Raw genomic sequence first — 9,284 nt, 5'->3', positions numbered from 1 at the left:
TCCCCCAGGTGCTATCACGTGGCATCCTATGCCGTCTGGTGGCAGATGGAAAATATGCAAAGGTCTTTGCCGTCCACTGGCAGACGGCAAATATGCAAAGGTCTTTGCCGTCGGCAGGCGGACGGCAAAGCACGTTGTTAACCCCTTAACGGACCTAAGCTGACACGTGTGCCGTCCAGGCTCTTTGTCGTAGCCTGTTCAGCCGGACGTTTTGTCGTCTGCTAGCTGACGGCAAAGGCCTTTGCCGTCCGCCAGGCATTCCATTGCCATCAGCCATGGCGGACGGCAAAGTTCCTGATTCCTATAGTGGGACATGGCTAAGAAAGCACTACTACATGTAGTGCAATGGTCTCTGGTGATGATTTAGATTCCGCCAGGCATGCATGATGATGATTTAGATTCTGTGGTAGCTAGGGCACGAAAACTCTTGATAGCCTATATATTTTGTTAAGGTAGTATACTTGTCATTTTAGATTCCGATAGACCCCTCAGTAGGTGTCGCAACAAGTCGGAAATCCCAGAGGTAAAATGAGACAATTTACCCAGGTTCGGGCCCTCTCTCTAGACGTAAAACCCTACTCATGGCCGTATTTTATTGATTTGATATGGTGTACAACGACAATCTCTAAAGTCCTAGTCGGCTAGGGAGTTTGGAGAGTCCTCGTAATAGTTTGGTCTTCTAGCCTTGTATATCAAGATGGTCACTCCTCCCTGTAGGGGAGGGGGTCACATGCTGGGTTGATGGCCGAAGCCGTGTAGCAACCTAAGAGGCCTCGATCTGGCCTAATGGGTCTCTTTTGGTGGATTGAGGCACCCTACGACGTAACAATGTCAGTAGCTCCTAAACTGGTTAATGGATTTCATCGCTCCCACGTTGATGCAAAGCTTAAGGTGTTGTCTTCAAGTAGTGTTTCAAAGTCTTGGCCAGTTCATGAAGCTCCCTAAAATATGGGTTCCACGTCTACTTGCCCTTGTGGGAATGTGTAGCATGGTTTGTTGGATTCTAGGGCCAATAGAGGATCTAGAGGCAGGCTTCTATTGACATGTGCTAGTCAACCTCTGGTCTTGAGTTGCTGAAGTAAACGTTTGGCCTCCACAGAATCATTTTCTGTGAAGCCGACCTCCATGGCCTGATCTTCCATAAGCAACTGCAAGAAGCAATATTAGGACAAAACCGTAGGGCCGATGACTGGGCCAGCTCATAGCAGGTTTAAACCCCTTGACAACCCTGTTGCCAAGGCCACTAGTACAACATGTTTAAAATCCCTTGAGCTGGCTGAGTAGGTTCACTGGTGGTATCCCTCTCAAAAGCAGTCAATGTCATGGTAGATAAATTATTGCTGGGCAATTGACAGAGAAACAACATTTATAACTTTGATCATTCATGGCATAATCTTGTAGAGGCATTACATCCGTGATAAGTAGACTATTATCCAACTACATCTATTATTATTATCCACCTTGGAGCCGCTATCCAACATGCATCTCAAGGTATTAAGTTTACTAAAAACATAACAACATATAAGCAAGATAACATAATGTACACTGGAAAAAATCTATCAATAAGATAAATCTCGGTCGTTTTATCCTTAGTAGCAACAATACAAATATATGTCTTGTCCCCATTCTGTCACTGGGATATAGAACACCGCAAGATTGAACCCACTACTATGCACCACTTCCTCTGAAGAATTACCCATCTATCTTGGCCAGAGAAGACAAATATATCAGAAAGCATACATAGCTACTCAACTATACAACAAAGAAACGAATATATTCAATGAACAATCTGACCATAGATCCACAATTCATCGGATCCCAACAAACACTACACAAGAATTACATAATATTTATCGCGATCATCCAAAGAAGAAGGGGGACATTGTACTGAAGATCTAAAAGAGAGAAAGACTACTATGCACCTGTAGGTACTAAAGGAACTACTCACACATCATCATGGAGGCAAGAAGGTTGATGAAGAGGTCTCCGACAATGGCTTTCCCCTTCGGCAGAACTCAGGGCTCTGGATGGGATCACTTCAGAATAGAGACTTGCAGTGCTGAAAAAATTCTTTTGGAGGTACGACAGATGGTTTCCCTATTTATAGGAATTTATGGTGGTGGAATTAGATCAAGGAGGTAACCAGGGGACCCACAAGCCCAGGCGGCGTGACTCATACGTCTCCTACATATCTATAATTGTTGATTGTTCCATGCTATTATATTATATGTTTTGGATGTTTTAGATGCATTAATATGCTATTTTATATTATTTTTGGGACTAACCTATTAACCTAGAGCCGAGTGTCAGTTTCTGTTTATTCCTTGTTTTTGACTTCTACAGAAAAGGAATATCAAACGGAGTCCAAACGGAATAAAACTTTACGATGATTTTTTTGGACCAGAAGACACCCAGGAGACTTGGAGAGAGAACCGGAAGAGGATTGTGGAGGCCACAAGCCCTCAAGGCGCGCCCCAGGGTGGCATCCTTGCCTTGTGGGCCCCTTGAGAGTCCCCTAACCCTAATTCCATCTCTATATATTCTCGAATATTCCCCAAACATCAAAAGCGTCCACCAAAATACTTCTCCGCCACCGCAAGACACTATTCCCGTGAGATCCCATCTTGGGGCCTTTTCTGGCACTCTGCCGGAGGGGGATTCGATCAAGGAGGGCCTCTACATCAACCTTACTGCCCTTCCGATGAAGCCTGAGTAGTTTACCACAGACCTAAGGGTCCATAGCTAGTAGCTAGATGGCTTCTTCTCTCTCTTTGATCTTGAATACAATGTTCTCCTCGATGTTCTTGGAGTTCTATCCATTGTAATCTTCTTTTGTAGTGTGTTTGTTGAGATCCGAGGAATTGTGGATTTATGATCAGATTATCTATGAATATTATTTGAGTCTTCTCTGAACTCTTTTATGCATGGTTAAGATATCTTAGTATTTCTCTTCGACTCGGTTTGTTTGGCCAACTAGATTGGTTTTTCTTGCAATGGGAGAGGTGCTTAATTTTGGGTTCAATCTTGCGGTGTCCTCATCCAGTGACAGGTGGGTAGTGAGGCACATACTTTATTGGTGCCATCAAGGATAAAAAGATGGGGTTTATATCATATTGCTTCAGTTTATCCCTCTACATCATGTCATCTTGCTTAAGGCGTTACTCCATTCTTATGAACTTAATACTCTAGATGCATGCTAGATAGCGGTCGATGCGTGGAGTCATAATAGTAGATGCAGGCAGGAGTCAGTCTACTTGTCATGAACGTGATGCCTATATTCATTATCATTGCCTTAGATATTGTCATAATTATGCGCTTTTCTATCAATTGCTCAACAGTAATTGATACGTCCATTTTGCATCATGCTTTTATATCAATATTTATTGCATTATGGGCTGTTACTACACTTTAGGTCACAATACTTATGTCTTTTCTCTCTTATTTTATAAAGTTTACATGAAGAGGGAGAATGCCGACAGCTGGAATTCTGGGCTGGAAAAGGAGCAAATATTATAGACCTATTCTGCACAATTCCAAAAGTCCTGAAACTCCACGGAAATCTGTTTTGGAATATATTCAAAATATTGGGCGAAGAAAGCACCAAAGGGGGGCCACCCACCAGCCACGAGGGTGGAGGGCGCGCCCTACCCCCTAGGCACGCCCCCTGCCTCGTGGGCCACTTGGCAGGCCCCCGACGTCCATCTTCTGCTATATGGTTTGCCCTGGAAAAAAATCAGAAGGAAGCTTTCGGGAGAAGCGCCGCCGTCTCGAGGCGGAACCTGGGCAGGACCAATCTAGGGCTCCAGCGGAGTAGTTCTGCCGGGGGGACATCCCTCCGGGAGGGGGAAATCATCGCCATGATCATCACCATCGGTCCTCTCATAGAGAGGGGGTCAATCTCCATCAACATCTTCACCAGCACCATCTCCTCCCAAACCCTAGTTCATCTCTTGTATCCGATGTTTGTCTCAAAACCTCAGATTGGTACCTCTAGGTTGCTAGTAGTGTTGATTACTACTTGTAGTTGATGCTAGTTGGTTTATTCGGTGGAAGATCATATGTTCAGATCCTTAATGCTATTCAATACATGTAACGCCCATGATGCGGCTATATCTCTCACGTGTCGAGGCACGACTTAGAGGCATAACCGCATTGTAGGTTTTACAAGTTGGTAATCAGAGCCATCCCCGACTTAGGAGCCCCCTGCTTGATCGAATCGCTGGCGTTGTTGAGTCTAGAACAAAAATGTTTTGAGTCTTAGGATTATATATATATATATATCGGAGAGTAGGATTATTTTTACTCCTCAGTCCCTTTGTTGCTCTCGTGAGGTCTCCTGACGTAGATGTTTTGACTTTCCTATCCTCAAATTTCACTAAAAAAATCTTGGGATCGTTCCGATAGTCTTGTGACGAGAACATTGTTCTTGGTGCCTCCTGACATTTAGGGGTTGTGGCAGTGTCCTGGGGAGTTGAGCTTCGAGGTGTTGTCGTCATAATTTTATCGTTGTAGTTCTGGAATACCTGAGTTTCGCCGACATCAAAAATCTCTTTTATGCAGTTGTTGGTGAGATAACCTCGACGCCACCCAGCACTGGGGAGTTCGGGTGTATTGCCATAACTCGTATAACAGATTCTTTTCGAAGGTTGAGGTACACGATTTCTGAAGGTTTCTTGGTTATGTGTTGATGGATAGATACAGCTGGATGTAGGGATTGTTAGTTTGGGTGAGATATATTGCTTCCCATGTATCCCCAACACCTGATTGCATAACCAGAAAGTTTCGGGAGTTTATAGGTGGGATTCAAGTAGCTCTAGCATTTCTTCCCGCAGATATTTGGTTTGTGATTGGGTAATCCTTACCATCTATTTGTTCTAGCCATACCTTGTGGTTTTATTCATCAACCTTTACCTAAGTGGCTTCTCACCTTAATGGATGGGTGATGTTAACTTTGGAATTCATTTGTTCAATCCTTGTTCGAATGTTTATTGTCAAGACTATATGTTGCAATTTCTAGTCTTTGATTCTACTTATCTATCATGTCAATGGTGGTTCTAACGGATGTCACCTTCCTCAGGATGGCTCCGCCAACTCGCAACAACCCGGATCGGGGTGAAGAAGATCGATCGAACCCACCACCTCCGCCTCCGGAGGCATGGCAAGCTGTCGTGGCGGCCACCAACGCCAGCACCCAGATGCTTTTGCAAATCTTGCAAGAACGCAACCAAGGCCAAGGCAACCAAGGGAATCAAGGTCAAGGGCAGTTCAACCATCAGCCTCAGTTTCCTACCCTCAACCAGTTCCTTGCAAATCAGCCGAAGTCTTTCAGCTACTGTGCCGAGGCCACAGACGCTGATGATTGGCTCGTGGACATAAACAAGCATTTTGAATGCAGCAATGTCAGGCCCGAGGACTACGTCAAGTTCGCTTCTTTTCAGCTCAAGGACCAAGCAGCTGATTGGTATCAGCAATACAAAGATTCCAGAGGAGGTCGAGTGATTACTTGGACTGACTTCTGTCGGGACTTTAAAGCTCACCACATTCCTACAAGTGTTGTTGAGAGCAAGCGTGAGGAATTCCGCAATCTCAAGCAAGGCAACATGTCCATGTACGAATACAACAAACAGTTTCAAAAACTTGCTCGCTTCGCTAAACAAGACGTTCCTGATGAAAAGAGTATGATTTATCAATTCAGTGGTGGCCTTAGAGAGGATCTATAGTTAGCTCTCGTTCTTGTTGAGCCTACTCAGTTCGATCAATTCTACAACATGGCCTTCAAGCAAGAAGGTGCTCAGCTCAAGTGTGAGGCTTCTAAGAAGAGAATCAGGGATGCAGTTCAGTCTTCTTCTTCCTCACAAGTGGCAGCTAAGCAGCAGAAGTTCTACCTTCCTCCTCCGTTTCGTCAGCCTTACCAGCAGAAGAACTCAGGTGGTCGTGGATCTTCCCACCCACCCAACCCAGGCTAGCAGAACAAGTCAAATTCTCAAGATCCAAGGTCAAATGCTCCTTATCATCGTCCGCTCTCAGAGGTGACTTGCAACAAGTGCCAGCAGAAAGGTCACTACGCAAACAAGTGCTTCAACCAAAGGCGCCTTCTGCCTCCTCCTCCTGTGAGATCTTCAAGCAATGTAGTGGTCAAGCATAAGCTAAAGCATGCAAAGGTGAACATGATGAATGCAGCTCAGGCAGAGGATTCTTCAGATGTGATCATGGATAACCTTCCAGTTAACTCTATTCCTGCAAAAGTCTTATTTGATACTGGTGCATCGCATTGTTTCATGTCAAGACCATTTTTACCAAGCATGATTTCACTTCTTCACATTTGGGTAAACCCATGGCTGTCATTTCCCAGGCAAACGGTTGAGCTCCAGTTTGGTAGTTCCGGATGTTTCCATCAAGATGGGAAACTATAAATTTCTGTCTTCTCTAATTGTTGTTGGTGACTCATATTTGATCTAATTCTCGGGATTGTTGGTGTACTAAAGTAGGCGTACCTTAGTATCCCGAACTTGTGCACGGGCAGTCGCAGCGCCCCGCGGCAAGGCTTGCCGGACGTCCGCCAAGATCCTCCGTAGCTCCTATTGACGCCATTCAAGAACAAAGTGTTTTAACTAAGAAGACAAAGCCCCGGCAAGAGGAGCTTGCCGGGAAGGACAAGGCCCCAGCAAGAGGAGCTTGCCGGGAAGGCCAACCAAGGAATTCCAGGAAACTTGTCGCGACGCGCTGCGCGTCGCGGCAAGACCCGACAAGCGACAAGCTTTCGGGCGCGACAAGACAACGACCGCGGCAAGGCGCTTGCCACGGCGAAGCCACCACTCTGCGCCCAAGCTCCAGCGCATCCGTCGACGTGTCGCCGCAGGATCGTTCCAGGCGCATGTGGCGGGAAGCTGTGCAGCCAAGCGGTGCGAGGTGGCAAGTGGAGATGACGAGAAGGCCATCGTGGCAAGCGGTGGCGCCCCTAACGTCGTTTTCTGCACTATTTGGGCGACCGGACAGGCATTAAATGCCCTTGTCCCCTGCCGTCACAGTTAGGTAGGCTGCACTGTAGATAGCAGTTGTACCAACCCCTCTTTTTACATTTGTACCCCTGTCTGCATTGCCACCTGTCGGTGACCCCTTTAGCCTATAAAAGGAGGCCCATGCGCAACGTAGAGGGGGGGGACTCATTTGAAACTACAGAACGCTCACGCTCTCGAGCAAGAACACAATACAAACACAAAGCAGCAGTAGGAGTTTTATCTCTCCGGAGAGCTCCGAAGCTGGGTAAAATCCCTCGCATGCTTCTCCTCGATCTGCTCTTCGTGCGCCCTCCGCTCCCTGCCGGACCGAGAAGGGGCCCTGCCCCATAGGTGTTCGTTTCCCACGACATCTTTGGCGCGCCAGGTAGGGGGCATCGAGGTTGTGCGAACCTGATCTGGTGTTCGCGCGCGCTACATCATCATCTTCATCGACATGCCACCGAAGAAGAAGGCTTCGGAGGTGGTTGGTCCGTCTGCGTCGATTCCACCGCCACCGGAGCAAACGGGTGGTGGGGTAGACGCCGGCAGAGGAACGGGCGCCAACGGGGGAACTCACATTGTCACCAGATCCAAGGACAAGACCCCGCAAACCTCGGCGTCCGTGCATGCACCGTGCCCCTCTCAGGAGGCGCGGGACCGACAACACCATGGTGCTCCTAGCACCGTACTCGCGTTAGAACAAGGCCAAGCTGGTGGATCGCGGGACGCTCCAGGCCAACATGCACGCCAACATGTTGGCGCGAGCGCGGCACGGTCGCCTGGACGAGATGCTGCTCCTTCTAACACTGTTAGAAGTTTGAGCATATCCCGCTCCTCGCGCCGTTCACCCCCGCCGCCGAAAACCCCAGAAGAAGCGTTGGCCCGAGCCCAACTGCTACTAGACTACCCTCCAGCGCCAGACAAGATCGACGACTGGAGGATCACCATTCAGAGCCTCATCGGCTTCGCCAACGGCGACACTCCCCGGCAACCGAGCACTTCGAAGCCGCGGCAAGACGCCCAGGCGCGGGCCGATGGTGACAAGACCAGTGGGGGTGCCACCACCGTGCACTCCCCGCCTCGAAGGCCATGATCGCCGACTCGCCGGGCTAACCTCGACACCGACTCCACCGCGTCGTCGGACCCACAAGCTCGTCGCGATCAGCGCCAAGTTTTCCAAGAACGACGACAAGAAGATGCTCGTACTCGCATCGAGCGTCGAAGAGAAGCGCGGCGTCAGTCAGAGCAGCGCTGGGCCCACCGTTGATATGCATGCGCCAGGGGAACCAGGCAACTTGCCGTACGCGGTAGGTTGCCCTGCGTTCACTCGTGAGCTGCGGCAGGTCCAGTGGCCCAGTACCAAGAACTTCAAGCCAGACGTACCCGAGAAGTACGACGGCAGGATACATCCGTCGGAGTTCCTCAGCATCTACACCATCGCGGTGCAGGCTGCCGGGGGGCGCGACGAGAAGATCCTCGCCAACTACTTCCCGCTGGTGCTCAAGCCCAACGTCAGATCTTGGCTCATGCACTTGCCGGACACCTCCATCTCCTCATGGGCAGATCTGTGCCATCAGTTTGTCGGCGCCTTCACAGGCAGCCACAAGCCCCATGGCCAGGAGAGCGATCTTCATCTGCTCACCCAGAAGGAAGGAGAACCCCTGCGCAAGTACATTCAAAGATACAGCCAGGTGCAGCGCAACATCCCAGACGTCCACCCTGCCGCGGTTATCAGCGCGCTCCATCAGAACATGCGTAATCGCAGGATGAGGGAGGAGATGGCGATGTGCAAAATCAGAGATGTCAGTGAGCTATATGCTCTGGCCGACAAATGTGCACGTGCTGAGGAGGGGAGGAAACTCCCCGGAGAGAACATAGGAGCAGAAGGATCTGACAGTGAGGAAGCCGCCCCGGCAAGGAAAAACCGGAGGTGGAACAAAAGGAAGCGGAAAGCTAAAGATGTGCTAGTTGTCGAGCAGTCCGGCAATGGAGGTGGCGCCGGGAAGACCAAAGCTGGTAACTCCGGCGAGGCTGTGGTGGCCACCGACAAGCAGGACGGCTCCGGCAAGCAGTACTGCAAGATCCACCGCACCAAGGGCCATGATCTCCAGGCCTGCAAGAAAGTTGAGCAACTTGTTGAACTGCAGAAAGCTGAATACGAGCGCCGCGACAAGGAGAAGGCCCAAGAAGGTGGTGGAGGATCCGGCAAGAAGCGTCCTGGCCGGGGAGGGCACCGCGGCAAGGCCAAGCAGCGGCAAGGAGATAGGCCTCCCCGCGGCCGCGACA

The sequence above is a fragment of the Triticum dicoccoides genome, chromosome 3B, assembly GCF_002162155.2.
Source record: "Triticum dicoccoides isolate Atlit2015 ecotype Zavitan chromosome 3B, WEW_v2.0, whole genome shotgun sequence".
NCBI classification, from domain to species: Eukaryota; Viridiplantae; Streptophyta; class Magnoliopsida; order Poales; family Poaceae; genus Triticum; species Triticum dicoccoides.
Note: the sequence above shows the minus strand (reverse complement) of the source record.